General features: G+C 53.2%; 1 long non-coding RNA gene across 1 annotated transcript; it reads right to left on the bottom strand.

Moving 5' to 3' along the window:
* Positions 1–503: 503 nt before the first annotated feature.
* On the bottom strand, positions 504–3591 carry LOC102551729 (uncharacterized). The gene is made up of 2 exons (XR_015645596.1): positions 3036–3591; positions 504–787 (listed from the first exon to the last, which is right to left on the bottom strand). It is a non-coding gene; the product is annotated as an uncharacterized LOC102551729 (long non-coding RNA).
* Between the last annotated feature and the right edge of the window lie 11366 nt (positions 3592–14957).

Raw genomic sequence — 14957 nt, 5'->3', positions numbered from 1 at the left:
AAGAAGGGCTGGAAGACCCTGGAGGCAAGCCAAGAAAGGCAGGTGGTGAAATCTCTAAGCGACTGTGGCTTTGCACCGAGCCTTTCAAATTTTGAAGTGGGGAAATAGGAGCCCGGTGAGTGCCTCAGGAGGATGGCTTGGACCCAGGCCAGTGGCACAGGCCTACCAGCACAGCATCCAGAAGGCAAATGTAGGAGGACCTTGAGCTAAGACAGTCAGGGCTGCATAGCAAGACCCTGTTTTAAAAACCAAACAGACCAGATGTGGTAGCATACTCTGTAATCCCAGCGTTTAGGGAGTGGAGGCAGGAAGATCGAGCATTCAAAGCTTCTTCTACTCTGCAGTGAGTTTGAGGCCAACTTGGGATGCATGCGACCACTGATTCACAAACAGTAAATCAGGCTGTGGAGGATGGGCAAACGAATGCCAAGAGAAAGAAGGGACAACTGTCTCCTCCCCCCCCCCCCCCCAGTTGTGCGGTCCTGGGATGAAGACAGTGGGAGAGAGGAGAACCAGCTTTAATTAAGCAGGGCCTGGAGGAGGACCAGGAAGCAGAGGAGGATCCAAAGGCTCTGGTCCCTCTGTCCACAGGGCTGAATCGCTGATCCTGCCTCTTGGCTGCAGCTGATTGGTCCACATCCAGACCCGGTCGGGCAGAGCTGCTGGATGTGCTGCTGGGGTTCTGCTGGAGGCATGTTCTGGAAGGCCTGTGCAGTGTTCACATCGTTAAAGCCTCCCTGGCCTCAAGGGCTAGCACAGGCTGGATGCTCAATCTAGTCCAAAAGATCTAGAAGGTCCAGAAGGAAAAAAGATGAAATGTAATCTGTTAGGAATAAGTTTGGGGGCTGGAGAGATGGCTCAGCCGTTAAAGGCTAGGCTCACAACCAAAAATATAGAAATAAGTTTGGGAGGGGTTGGGGATTTAGCTCAGTGGTAGAGCGCTTGCCTAGGAAGCAGAAGGCCCTGGGTTAGGTCCCCAGCTCTGAAAAAAAGAAAAGAAAAAAAAAAAAGGAATAAGTTTGGGGTTGCAAAAAAACAAAGAAACAAAACAAAACAAGAAAGGCAACTGCTTGTAGTAAAAATTCTGAAATTTTGGTTTCTTTTAAGAAAAAATAATAATGGGCTGGTGAGATGGCTCAGCGGTTAAGAGCGCTGACTGCTCTTCCAGAGGTCCTGAGTTCAATTCCCAGCAACCACATGGTGGCTCACAACCATCTGTAATGGGATCTGATGCCCTCTTCTGGTGTGTCTGAAGACAGCTACAGTGTACTTAGATATAATAAATAAATAAATAAATCTTTTTTTAAAAAAACCCACAGAAATATTATAAGCATGTGCTTTTGTTTTAATCCCAGGTGTGGGATACGGGCTGCTTCGGACTGTCCACAGCAGCTGGCTATGATTTGCCTTGGGCTCTAGCAGAGGCCTGGTTTTGCCAGCTGCCGACAGTTTCTGCGATTGTGTGAGGTTTGGAATTCTGGGAACTTTTCAGAGGGTAGATAAACGCCAGTGCCCTGAGAGGCAGGGTGGGTGATATTCAGGGTGTGTGTGGTTTGCTAGTAGTCATGTTTGGAAAAGAAACAAAAGGAGAGAATTTAAATTCAAAGATCTCTGTCTGTCAGTCTGTCTGCCTGCCGGCTAGCCTGCCTGCCTCCCCTCTATCCTTCTTTCTCTCCTATCTAGTGATTGGGGGTCAAACCAGGGGATAAAAAGTGGGGAAAAGAAGGGCCCACAAAGTAGCAGAGACCAGCTACAGCTACTCCACGGAGGTGTCTGGGCAAGGGGAAGTTACCCTTGGTCAGAAGCGTGCAGTTGGAGGAGGGAGCACAGACACAGTAAGGACGTAGTTTTGTTGGTTAGTCTTGCAGGAACACAGCAAAGGGAGGGGAGGGGACAGGAGGGGTGCCTGCTCCTGGGACCATCCTGCTCCACCAATTCCTGGAACACAGCAGGAGCCAACATATGAACAGAGTTTGCTGCATGAGGGGTTTAAACCTTGGCATACATGTCTTACAAATGGGGGAAATAAAGAGATTTTAATTCTGTGTTCTAAGCACAGAGTTTATAGTATTTGATAGAAAAGCCTCATTGTTGGTAGCTCTCACATAATCCACGGGGCCTCAGGGGAGAGTTGAATTTGAGGCAGAAGCCAAGGTGGGAGCAAAGGACCAGGGAGGCCCCTACAGGCCTTTGAACCCTCAAAGAAGGAGATCTGTCAAGCAGCCCTGCCCCTCAGGGAAGGGGTTCTAACTCGTCCTCTTGAGGCCATAACACCAGGCGGAGGGTGAGCTCGGAAAGGTGTTCTTAGGGGAGTGGGGGTAGGTGTTGCACTAGCTGCACAATTAGTTTATAAAAGAAACCAGTTTGCAAAGAACCTGCCCCCACCCCACACCCCACACCCTGCAGCCACTGCCGCCAAGGCCAAGGCCAAGAGACAGACAGAGCAGGCTCCAGAAAGTGAGCACATGCAAAAGAATGTAAATGTGAAGGAAGACCTGTGCATAATGCAAACGACCATGAAAGTGCCATTGTTGGGGAGCCTAACCACGCTACTTTCAACCCACCTCTTCCCTTAGAAGTGTATCTCCCATCCCATGCTGACCCCCAAACATAGGGTCTCTCCGTGTAGCCCTGGCTGTTCCGACTTCTTAGTGCTGGGATTAAAGGTGGCAGTGCCAGGCTGAAGTCTGTATACGGATTTATGTATCTATATACATGTTTATGTGTTTATGTTTGCACACCAGAAGAGGGTATTGGATCCCATGGGACCCCAATTATAGAGAGTTGTGAGCTGCCGGGTAGGTGTTGGGAATTGAACTCAGGACCTCTGGAAGAACAGCCGGTGCTCTAACCACTGACCCATCCCTCCAGCCCCTCTGTTTTCTTCTCTTTACCCATCCAACTGCTTTCTCTAGGACATAAGAGCTTGGAAATAATCCCAGCCCTCCCCCGCTGAACCCCACTGTCTATCCGGATCAGTCTGGCCTAGGGGACCAGCAAGCAAACAGATTAACCCAGAGAACCCAGCAACTCACCTTGAGTCAGGGAATTAGTGACTTGCAGGAGTCCAGTTCCAGCCTGTTTCCCCAGGGGTGATGGCCAGGGCTGGGCAGCTCCTTGTGGTGACATCTCAGTGCCTTCTTGGGATCACAGTAGTGACTGAGAGCCTCCGAGGACTCTGGACTCTGTGGGCACCAAGAATGGGGAGGCGCTGTAGGCTTAGTGAAGAGGCTTCCAGTAGGGGTGAGTGAGAGGGGCTGGGGTAGGGATGAGTAAGGAGGGCCTCTCAGTCGCAGGCCTCTCCCAGCTGCCTTCCCTCATCTTCCTTGTCTCAGCTCTGGAACTTCAGCTTGTGGCTGGGCTGGGAAATGTCGACCTCCTGGGGCGGAGATCCAGTGGAGTGACCACGGTACCCAGACCTGCAGACCAACCCACGTGGTGTTAGGTGGGTGTAAGCGCCCTCAGAAGTGGGACTTGGTGCCTCAAGTTAAAAGTGCCCCACTGTGGTGACAGCTCCTGGCTTCAGGAGCCACTGCCCATTGCTCCTTGGCTTCCCTGTCTCCTCTCCACCACACTGGATTCTCTGTCCTCCTCATGCTTCCTCCTCGCAGCCTTCCCCTCCTCTCCACACCCTCTGTTCTCTCCGTCCTCTCCACGCTGCTCCTCTGTCTACGTGCACCTGAGGGCCGTTCTGCAGTGAGGGAGAGGAACACCTCCCCACCTCTCCTCTGGGCCTCTGGAACTGTCTAGGACATCAATGACTCCAGGAGAAGACAAAGAAAAGGGGAGACCAGCTGAGGGTGTCTGTGCCTCCCCACGGGGACGAAACGGCAATGAGCCGGAGCCTAGTGCCAGCGGTGCCCATCCGACAGTGAAGGGACCCAGGAGAGCAGTCCTCCTCTCCTCCCTGTTCCCAAAGCCTGGAGAACGCTTGTCCCCTGCTAATGGGACCTGGCAGGTGGAACTAGATCACAGGTTGGAATAAAGATGTCAGACCAGGAAGCAGGGGACAGTAACCAGACCTGGCAGCTGCTCAGCCAGCCTGGGCCACTTGATACCCCTCTTCCCCCCTACACACACTGCTGTCTCCCAGGAGTCAGTCTCAGCTCACTGCTCTGTTTCCCACTACCGCAGCCCCTAAATGAATTCAGGATTGTCATAGATGCCCCATCTAAACCCCAGGCTGGACCCACTGATCCAGCCTGACCAGGCCTATGTTTTTCAAAACATTTCTTTTTAATGGAGAATATCAAAAACAGAGAAATGGGGTTGGAGAGAGGTGTCTTCTTGGTTCAAAGGGGACCCTATGCTTGCAGAGGGCTGGGATTCCAGTTCCCAGCACTTATGATGGGCCGCTCACAAACATGTGTAACTTCAGCTCCCGGGGGCTCTGACACACAAGCACATACCCACAGTGTGCACAGAATTTAAAATTGTAATGGCACACACCTTTAATCCCAGCACTCAGGAGGCAGAAGGCCCTCCCTAGTTCCTGTTATCACCAGGAAAAGAGTGGAGAGGGATCTCCAAAGCCCCCAGGATGGTGAGACCACCCCCCAAACTTCTACAGCAATTGAAGCTACTGAGTCTGGGTGGGCCCCCCTATATGAAGCACCTCGGTATACATACATATATATACATACATACATATATATGTGTGTGTGTACATATATATGCACTATAGCATACATACCGTATACACTGTGTGGTACACACACACCTCCGCATACATACTATATTATATACATCATATACACTATAGAGTACATACTGGGCAGTCTGCCTCTGTCCTATTACCTATTCAATGATCGAAGTGCCCTGGCTAGGCTGCGGGAAACCGCTAGTGTGGTGGTGTGAATGAGAATGGCCCACACAGGCTCATAGCTTGAATGCTTGGTCCCAGTTTGGTGAAACTGTTTGGGAAGGATTAGGAGGCGTGGCCTTGTTGGAATGGGTGTGTCACGGGGTGGGGGTGGGGCTTTAGGGTTTCAAAAGATTCTGCCATTTCCAGTTAGTTTTCTTTCTCTTTTGCTCATGGTTGTGGATGAAGATGTGAGCTCTCCACTGTTCCTGCCGCCATGCCTTTGTTCATCTACCACGGACTGTATCTCTCTGGAACGGAAACTGTTTTAATTAAACACTTTCTTTTAATAGTTGCTTGGTCATCGTGTTTTATCACAGCAAGTAACTAAGACACCCCATATTCATGAAAAGGGTCAAGCTGCGTCCCAGTAATTTTCAACAGTAACAACAAGAAATGGTAAAGTGTTTTTCAAATCGTGGTTTTTTGGTTGGAGCCGGGAGCAGTAGTTCTTTGACCTGAGGAAGACTTTTGTGTGCCGGCATAACCGTGTCTGGGCCGGACTGGGAGATTTGGTTGGGGCAGGTGGTTTTTGTAGGTGCCATGGCTTCTCTGGTACCTTCCCTCTGTTCAGCAGAAGTAGAAGGAGAGGTGGGTAAGGGGGGCACTGTACCCCAGCCACAGGCACTCTCATGGAAGTCAGTGACCTTAGCGCAGGGTTCTAGGGGAGGGGATCCTAGCTGAGGCTGGAGCCAATTGGCAGAGAGTTGGGGAGAAACAGAGGCGCAGGGACCAGAGACTCCAGCACCTCAGCCATATTGATGGTTTTTGCTTTGTTTTGTTTTACCCAGGACAAACACTCGCTTAACCCCACAGAATCCGAGAATGAATGGAACTTAAGCCTTTGTGCCAGTTTAGAGGGAGGGGGTTGGAGGAGAAAGCAATTGGCCTGAAAATGCCTCCCCTGGGGTGGGCGGGGCACCTGCGGCAGAGCCAGGACGGCTTTCGCCCTGGGCGCCGCCGCCATGCTGGCAGAGCTACTGCTGTGGCTGCGGGAATGAGAGAAATCCCTGGGGATCCCCTGAGCCACTTTGGCAGGGAACCCGGGAAAAACTGGACTTCTCCCAAATGGTGGGTGATGAAGGAAGCAGTCCCCGGCTGGGGACACTGGTGGCACCTGGCTACCACGGAGGAGGAAATGGATGGGACCAAGTCCAAAGCCCCCCACCCTCCACCCCCGTGAACACCCTGCTCTGTGGATGCAGTTCGCCATTGGAACCTGGGTCTCCTGTTTGGATGGGTGGCCAGTGAGCCTGTCCCTTCTCTGGCTGCCTTCCTGTGAGTGCAAGCACGTATGAGTGCACACACACACACACACACACACACGCAAGCTGTCTTCCTTCCAGTAGCTCTGATTGACTGTTTACTTCCCCGCCTGTCCAAGCAGTCATTGGGATCCCTTTTTCCATATTAAGCAGTTGCTGTCATAGCCACTTCACGCCTGCTCACATCTCTCCTCGATGTGTCCTACAAGCAGGTTTCTGACAAGTCCATTTCCCTACAAAGAGGAGAGGAGGGTTCTGGAGGCGAGGTGGTGGGAGGGTCTGCCTAAAAACACGAGCCCACCAATTGTGAGCTCCAAGCACCTCCTAGCCAGGGCTGAACAGAGGCACAGCCCATGGGGTGCTGGAGAAGCCTCAGGGCTCCTCGACCCCAGATGTGCCCCCTGATGGGGCACATCAGATGGTAGACCCCTGAACAACTGAGCTTTTAAAACCCAGGCATTCACGAAGGGAGGCTACTCAAGAGTTCTAGGGGCCAGGACTGTAACTGAGTTGGTAGCATTCTTACCCAGCTGGGGCTTGAAACCCCAGCACCAGATAAACTGGAGATGGTGGTACACACCTAGCACTTAGAAGGTGGATGCAGGGGGGTTAGAAGCTGAAGTCAGAAATCACCCTTAGCTCTGTAGTGCGTTTGAGGGCGGAGTTACTTTTTGCTTTGTTGCTGCTGCTGCTGCTTCTGCTGCTGCTGCTGCTTCTTCTGCTTCTTCTTCTTCTTCTTCTTCTTCTTCTTCTTCTTCTTCTTCTTCTTCTTCTTCTTCTTCTTCTTCCTCTTCCTCCTCCTCCTCCTCCTTCCCCTCCTCCTCCTCCTTCCCCTCCTCCTCCTCCTCCTCCTTCCCCTCCTCCTCCTCCCCCTCCTCCCCCTCTTCTGCCTCCTCCTCCTCTGCTTCCTCTTCCTCCTCCTCCTCCTCCTCCCCCTCCTCCTCTTCCTCTTCCTCCTCCTCTGCTTCCTCTTCCTCCTCCTCTTCCTCTTCCTCCTCCTCCCCCTCCTCCTCTGCCTCCTCATCCTCCGCTTCCTCTTCCTCCCCCTCTTCCTCTTCTTCCTCCTCCTCTTCCTCCCCCCTCCTCCTCCTCCTCTTCCTCCTTCTCGTCCTCCTCCTTTTCATTTCTGTACTGACCCCTCCCTGGGCCTCCCAGTCACACACTTGGGCTGATTGTCATTGGCTATCCCAGCAGTTTAGTTTCCTGGGCATCTTGCCTGCTGGCTTCCTGTCAGTCTTGCCCATGGAGGCTGGAGACTGGTGGGAGGGAAAAGAAATGCCACAGTGCTCCTCAATGGTTTGGAGTGTCTGCCAGTAGCTGCTTATCCTAGCCTGGGTTGGCTTCCATGGTGCTCGAGTGTGTTCACACGCACACACATGCACACACATGCACACACACACGCACACACATGCACACACATACACACAGGCACACATCACACACACACACACGCGCGCGCACACGCGCGCGCGCACGCGCGCGCGCGCACACGGCCCCTGGGGCAGCACCTTTCTCGCAAGCCAGCTTCTCAGCATTGCTCTCTGTGTCACCATCCAAGACCAGCCAGTCCCCCAAACCTCCTTCCCACCCCCAGTCATCTGGTCATCTCCTGTCCCTTTTCAGCTGTTCCAGGGCCTCCTGGTTCCTTCAGTGAGCCCCCTGGGAGAACTGGGGCTCCAGCTGGGAGAGACAGCTCATCCGTCATCTCAGGGTTTGGGGGGTAGAAGCAGGAGAACCAGCACAAGGACATCCTTGCCTACATAGCGAGTTCGAGGCCAGCCTGGGTACCTGTCCCAAAAACAATAGGCTGGGTGTGGTGGCACGCACACCTGTAGTCCCAGCACTTGGTAGCAGAGAGACAGGTAGGTCTCTGAGTTCAAAGCCAGCCTGGACTACCAGAGCAATTCCAGGCCAGCCAAAGCAACACAGAGAGGCCCTGACTTAGAATAAATAAAACAAAATGTCCAGCCCTAAGCAAACAGACCCACCCTCAGGTCCCCTGCTGGCCCTGTCCATGCTGAGGAGAAGCCTTGGAGGTGCCCTGGTGATTCCCTGCACCTGGCCCTTCCCAGGGCACCTGAAACCTTGGTTTCCAGCCACCCTCACCTCCCAGCTTGCTTCTGGCCTCTCAACTGATGTCTTACACCCCACAACCTACTTTCCTCTTACAGCACCCAGGACAACCTGAGGCCATGTCGCCCACCTGGCACCCGCACTCAGAGTCTCCCTGCCCAGAACCCACGGAAGATGCTTTCACGTTTAAAAGGTCTGTACACTCTCTGCTGAAAGGGCTGGGTCCTCCTTCAGGTCTGATGGCAGGAGGCTTGAGACTTGAACAATACAAAATGCTTTTGATAGGAACAGCCAGGACAGAACACATCAGGGAGCCCAATCGTCGCCCAGAGGAAGCCTGAGTCTCTCAGTCTTGAGCAACTGACACTCAAAACTTCAGGGAGCCAAATCATGTTGTCAGGTGGGGGTGAGGGTGAAATCCCACAAGTCTGATGACCGAGGTTACCAGAGCCCTTGCGCTCACCCCAGGTAGTTGCTGGGATCTGAGCCCTGACCCAGGAGCTGTGGGGGTGAGCATGGGGGTGGCCCTGTGCTGGCTTGCCCTCTGGGTGCACAAATCCTGTCCCTCCCTGTCCTGGCTTCCTGAGAATCCCCTCCCCACTCCCACACCTCTTTCCCCACCCACAGCAGCTAAGACTCAGTGTGAGCCTCAAAGACAGGTGCTTGTCCTTGCCTCCTTTCTTCTAAGAAAAACAATGAAGAAGCAAAACCTAGGAAACTGAGGGAGGGAGGGAGGGAGGGAGAAGGGAAGCCCATGTTCTGAAGGAAGGTTACCTCAGAGAATTGCACCCCTACACGCACACACACCCAGATGATGGCCAGAAGGGCACAGGGCTGACTGACAGACACCCTCTCGGACAGGGACAGAAGGGGCTGCTTAGCCCTGGCCATCTGACCTCCGGTTCCTCCCTGGAGCTCCCTTGTGTGTACTGCCACAGCTTCTGGGCTCCAGATCACAAGACTCCGCCCTCCATTCTGTAGGAGGAGAGCCCCTGATGGCAGCCTCTGGTAGCCTGGCAAAGCCTCGGTGCTCTCCTCAGATCTCAGATCTTGAGCATTTAGGGTTGGCTCTCTCATCCCCTCCCTCAGTCTTCAAGGAGGCAGAGGCCTTCCTGTCATCCTCACTGACCTCCGGCCAGCCAGACACACGGTGTCCAGAGACAGTTGGGGTCTTCAGAGAAAGTCCTATGGGGTAATGACTCAAGGCAAGACTCTGAGGTAGATCTGGCGGGGGTGGGGGCAGAGTAGGGGTGCGGGGAGGCGAGAGGTCTGGAATTCAAGGTTAGCCTGATCTAGGTACGACCCAGCAGAAGAGAGCAAACCAGGTTCACTCCAGCACCCACAGGGCAGCTCACAGCTGTCACTGTGTAACTCCAGCTCCAGATCCAATGGCCTTTTCTAGCCTCCGAGGGCACCAGCCATGCAAACACGGCAAAGGTATGCATGCAGGCAAAACACCCAAACATATAAAATACAATTAGTTAATGTTTTTAAAGTTCAGGAAGGGTGGGTAGCAGGGTTTTCTTAATCCCAAGGGTTGTGTAACCCTGAGAGCTGGGAGGAGAGCCAGTCTGGAAACCAACCCCACTCCCATCCCTGTCCCACCTGGAAGCCATCTTCCTAGGTTTCTGTCCTTCCCATACATTAAAAAATTTTTTTCATTATGTGTAGGGCCATGTGTGTGTGTGTGTGTGTGTGTGTGTGTGTGCGCGCACGCGCGTGTGTGCGCACGCGGGTATGCGTGTCCTCACGTGAGGAGGCCAGAGACATTACATCCCCTGGGACTGGAGTTACAAACATCTGTGAGCCTTCATGTGGGTGGTGGGAATCGAACCAAGATCCTCTTGAAGAGCAGCCAGTCCTCAACTGCCGAGCTATATCTTCAGCCCTTACTCTACCTGTCTAACACTGCCCAGCCCTGCCCTGCCCAGACTCTCTAACCCCATAATGAGCTGTCTTCTCCTAGTCCCCAGCCATTCCATGCAGACCTGGCCCGCCTCTGCCCTGGGAGACTCTTAGAGAAAGAGCCTCCTCCTTGGCTAGGCAGAGAGGCCCAGGCTGCCACCATGGGCTTTGACAAATTGGCGCGGTGTGGATCTGACGTGCTTGTGGCTGAGGGAAGGAGGGCCGGGATCATCTTCTCAGGGGCCCCCTCCCATGAGAACTGAGGCGCAGGTCCACCCACAGCAGAAATGCTTCAGCAGAGCCAGCCCACGCTCTTCCTCCATCTTCCTGGTCTCTCCTTTCCCGAGTACCCTTGAATGAGGGGCAATTATTCCAGGGACTCGGCAGGGGATGTTTTCCTGCCCTGAGGGAAAGGGGAAATGTGTCCAAGTCTATTTGTTTAAATTATTCAGCCCTCCAAGCACCAAAATGCACGACAAGAGTACCATGGTTTGCCAGAGCTCAGCCTGTCAGCACCGTGGACAGCGCCGGTCCAGGCTAGGGCCCCAGGTGGCTGCAGGCTCAAAGCCGAGGAGGAGGGGTTCTTTCTCTACCCTTCCTTTCACTGCAGCTGGAGGGGACATTGGATAAGGAATGTCACCGCCCAGCCCAGTTGTCTGGTAATCAGCCATTCTCAGTGCCCTGCATGAAAAGGCAATTAAAGCAAGAATTAAAAAGCTATCGCATCATTTAAAATCCAATAACACGGCTGGCCTGAAATGTGTCCTCAGTCTCTGGGGAGGGTGGAGGTGGGGCGTGGGGAGGTACAGAGGGCAGAAGGTTGGCACTGGGAGGGATGAATGAGTCAGGAAGGGAAACCAGGGTGGCTCAGGGAAGATTGGGGCTCCAGGCCTTCCGGCCATAGGGCTGATCTTTGCAGCCGGCCTGTGGCTCTGTGACACCCCTCCACCCCCGCCTTTGCAACGTCCTCCAGCATTGATTACTGTCCATTTACTTTTCTTAAATCAGCCAGAGCAAAGGGGCTGGGCGGTGTGCCCTCAGCAAAGCGTTTACACAGACCTCAGTGCCTAGTGCCGAACTGACTGGGGGCGGGGGGCGGGAGGGCTGACCTAGGTGCCCTGAATTACTCAGAGCTTGTTTACTGACAGCAGAGTTAACCCACCCCCTCAGACAACAAGGCCACACGGCCAGGCCCCATCAGCCTCCCCACAGCCTATCCATCTGCCATCAGTGCCCTCAAGCTGCAGTGAAAGAAAAAAACAAAACAAAACAAAACAAAAACAAACAAAAACCCCTCCGTGATTCTTACCCAAAGCCAGTCTGGCCATTCCTGCCTTTGGTTGGCTGGGAACACTACTTAAGGTCTAACCTCTGAATCCGCTTTTCACTCCGGAGGAGAGAACCAGAAAATTCCTAATCTGCTCAGATGACGTTAACCCTTCTCACATCATGGAGGGCTCCTGCGGTAATCTCCTGTCATCGGCTGACTGCCTTGATGTGGCTCGGTAGTGAGGGGGGAGACATTCCCCTTTCATTTCCTACCCTCTTTAGGAAGGAGCTAAAGCAGGGATTGGAGTTTGATGGGAGCCGTCCTTGCAACCTGTGCCTCCGGTCCCTGGGGAGGGCTTACGTGTGTCTATTTAAAACAAATCTCCCTTTTCCTCTCCTTTGCACAAAGACAGCCGGGAGTATGTGAGGGGAGCCTTTCTTTGGGGTGGAATTCAGTCCTGACAGCCTAACTTTCATGAGCCGAGGCCTCATGTGAATAGCGCTTAACCAGGATGCTTGCCTGAGAGCTGGGGTGGGCGCCGAAGCCCTGCAGGATCTCTGACTGCAGTCTCCTCGTAGTGTGCTCTCTCAGGAAGAACCTTATTCTAGAAAGTGTAGAGGAGGGGAAACGGATGCAGTCAAGCCGTCCTGTGTCTGCATCTGCCCACGCTGCAGGGTGCATGTGTGACAGCGCCTCTGGCTGCACTGGCGGACGGCTGTTTGGTGCAGGCTTCAGCGGACGTAGCACAGTTGCTGGATATTGTATTACAGAGGCTCAGCCCAACGTCTGAAAAGGGGGTCTACGGGGACCTGGGGCTGTGAGTGCCACCCACCACACATATTGCCACACATCGTAGCACCAGATCTGACCAGCAGACTCCTGTGTGGGCTGATTTACCCTTCTCCACCAGTCCCCTCCACCTCGCCCAGGCAGCCATCCAGCCCTGACCCACAGGAGTGGGGTTTCCCCAGCACAAGGTCCTCCCTTCACAGCCGGCAACTGCACGGGGCCAGCGGTTGCCATTCACAGCTGCTGGTACCCCAGTCCAGGTGCCATCGGCCTGGCAGATGTGGGGAAGGGAAAGACTAAGGTTGGCTACGTGATAGACTTAGCAGTTTGGCCAGCCTGGTGCTTGTCTGCCTGCATCAGGCTGACATCTGAGGCAACTCTGGCTCCCAGCCATGCAGCGTATAAAACCTCTACCAAGACTTGTCTCTTCCTTAAACATGAAAGTGCAAACTTCCCGGCACTGTAGACTTCCTTAATCATTTATGAAAACGTGTCAGCTGTCGCTGCCTCCTTGTTCTGGTACCTGGTGCCCTGGATTGGGGAGGCAGGGAGCTGCCTGGCCAGAGGATAGAAGAGAAAGGAGAGGTCAGCCTTTCCTTGTAACTAATGCATCACTTCCAAAGACATCTGCCGTCTCTTTAAACACATCCATCATCTCTAAAGAAATCTAAATATATACACTTAAAATTCAATCTTCAGTGAGATCTGATACCCTCAACTCCTCAACTCACAGTCAGAGCACTCGGATGTTCAGTCATGAGGCCTGCTCTCAGTACCCTGTCCCTGGAACCAAAGTCACGTGTCACCTCCCAAAGTTTCATAGTGGTTCTGTTTGCGATAAACTTCCAAAGATAGAAAGGGAACCCGGAAGCCAGGTAGGGACTGAGACATTTCTAGAAGAATTTTAACCACCCAGGGAAATATTGAACAGGAAGTCAGCAGGGGTGCTGTGTGACTCTGGGCTGAGGCTCAGGTGGCCGGCACCCAGAGTCAATAACAGTCTGCCGCGCCGAACCCGTGAGGAATGCGTCTTATCAGATTGTTTAGGGTCCAGGCTTCCTGTGCGTGTTCTGTGGACTCCACGGGAAATTGGAGATGCCGAGATGTTAATGCCAGCAGCAGATGTCACACTCCAACAAGCCACTCGTCAAATTGGAAATTAGTGTAGGATGGATCCTCTCTTTGGCTGTGTCCCTCCCTCCCTGTCTCCTTATGCGAGCGTCATAGGGCTCTGGTGGTGGCGACTGGGCTCCCATTCGGGTCTCTCTCGTAAATCGTTTGTGAGCTCTGAAAATAACGAGAGAAGCTCCAGAACCGAACGAGAGAAGCTCCAGAACCGCAGGTCACCAAAGACCGTGTCCCCCGGGGGCACCATTCTCTTGCTCTGCTTGACCTAGATTTGGACGAGTTTGCTCCCAACTCCAGGTGTCTGCTCCCAGCTCCGCAAAGGAATATTGAGGACTCTGAGCGCAGCTCTGCAGTCCCTCCGGGTTCTTGGCCTCTCCTTGGTCTCTGCTTGCACACTTAGTTCATAGAAGCTTTCTGAGCACCCCACCCGTAAGGACCGGCCATTTTTTTTTCTTTTTTCTTTTTTTTTCTTTTTTTCTTTTTTCCCGAGGCTGAGAACCGAACCCAGGGCCTTGCGCTTGCTAGGCAGCAAGTTCTCTACCGCTGAGCTAAATCCCCAACCCCAGGACCAGCCATTTTTCATCTTTATGCCTTCAGCTCAGACACTTCTGGGAGTCCTGGTTTATTTTGAGCTCCACCTCCCTCTCGCCACGGTCCTCTGACTCTTTGAGGGAAACATCTAGAAAACAAGGCAGTATTCCAGTAGGCTCTCCTCCCGTCTGCTCCTTCCTCCAGGGCCTCTCCATCCTCTCCCACATGCTGTGTCCTGGGGGCCTGGGTGACCTAAGCCCAGCCACCCACTGGGGTGGTTTCCAGATCATAGCTCTGACCCCTGTCAACCTCCCCGTGTTCAGTCTCTGTCCTCCCCGATTTAGTATCATCTGCAAATTTAATTAACTTGTCTTTGCCGCCTCGTTCCAGGCCCCTAATGAAGATGTTCTGGAAGTGTGTGGCAAACAATATTTCCAAGGTCACTAGGTTAAGAGCGTTAAGTGGCTAATAGTTCTGCCCGTTATGGGGAGAGAGAGGCCATCAAGTGCCCACATGTGGTTTGAGCTGTTTCCTTGAGCTCCGTGGCTTCCTTTCGCAGGCCTGAGCCAGGTTTTCAGTCATGCGCCCTAGCCCCGCGTATCCGTGACAGTTCCCGTTTGGATAATGAAGAGCATAGATTATCCCCTCCTATTTTTGTCCAGTTCCTAGCAGATAAAGCGGCCACTAATTGAGCATTTGTGGGGAGAGATTAGGTACAAGGCAAAGACAAAGTAGCCATTATTGGGTTTGTTATCCGGCCTTTTCTCCACTTCTAATATAGAAACCACGACGGGAAAACACGAACCAGTCACTCCTAATGCAGCAACGCCTGTCGACCCACCTTCCAGAGGCAGAAGGATCACTGAAAGTTTGAGGCCAGGCCTGGTCTATAGAATGCCCAAGAAAGGGTGGGAGGGAAAGCCACGTAGTCCAGCAGCTTGTGTGACTTTCCCTCCCCTCCCCACAAACCCCAGCTGCTGTGCTAAAGTTCGGCACACGCCTTGGATCAGCTGAGATCCAGGAACACTCCCGGAGTGGAGGTGCAAGCTATTTCCAGTTTTTCTCTATCCCTCTCTGAGGGGAGCCCCATTCCAGCTCTCTTTCAGACAGTGACACCTCTGGACCAGGCTCCTTG

Source organism: Rattus norvegicus, chromosome 20, assembly GCF_021556685.1.
Source record: "Rattus norvegicus strain SHRSP/BbbUtx chromosome 20, alternate assembly SHRSP_T2T, whole genome shotgun sequence".
NCBI classification, from domain to species: domain Eukaryota; kingdom Metazoa; phylum Chordata; class Mammalia; order Rodentia; family Muridae; genus Rattus; species Rattus norvegicus.
This window is presented reverse-complemented; position numbering and strand designations above follow the sequence as displayed.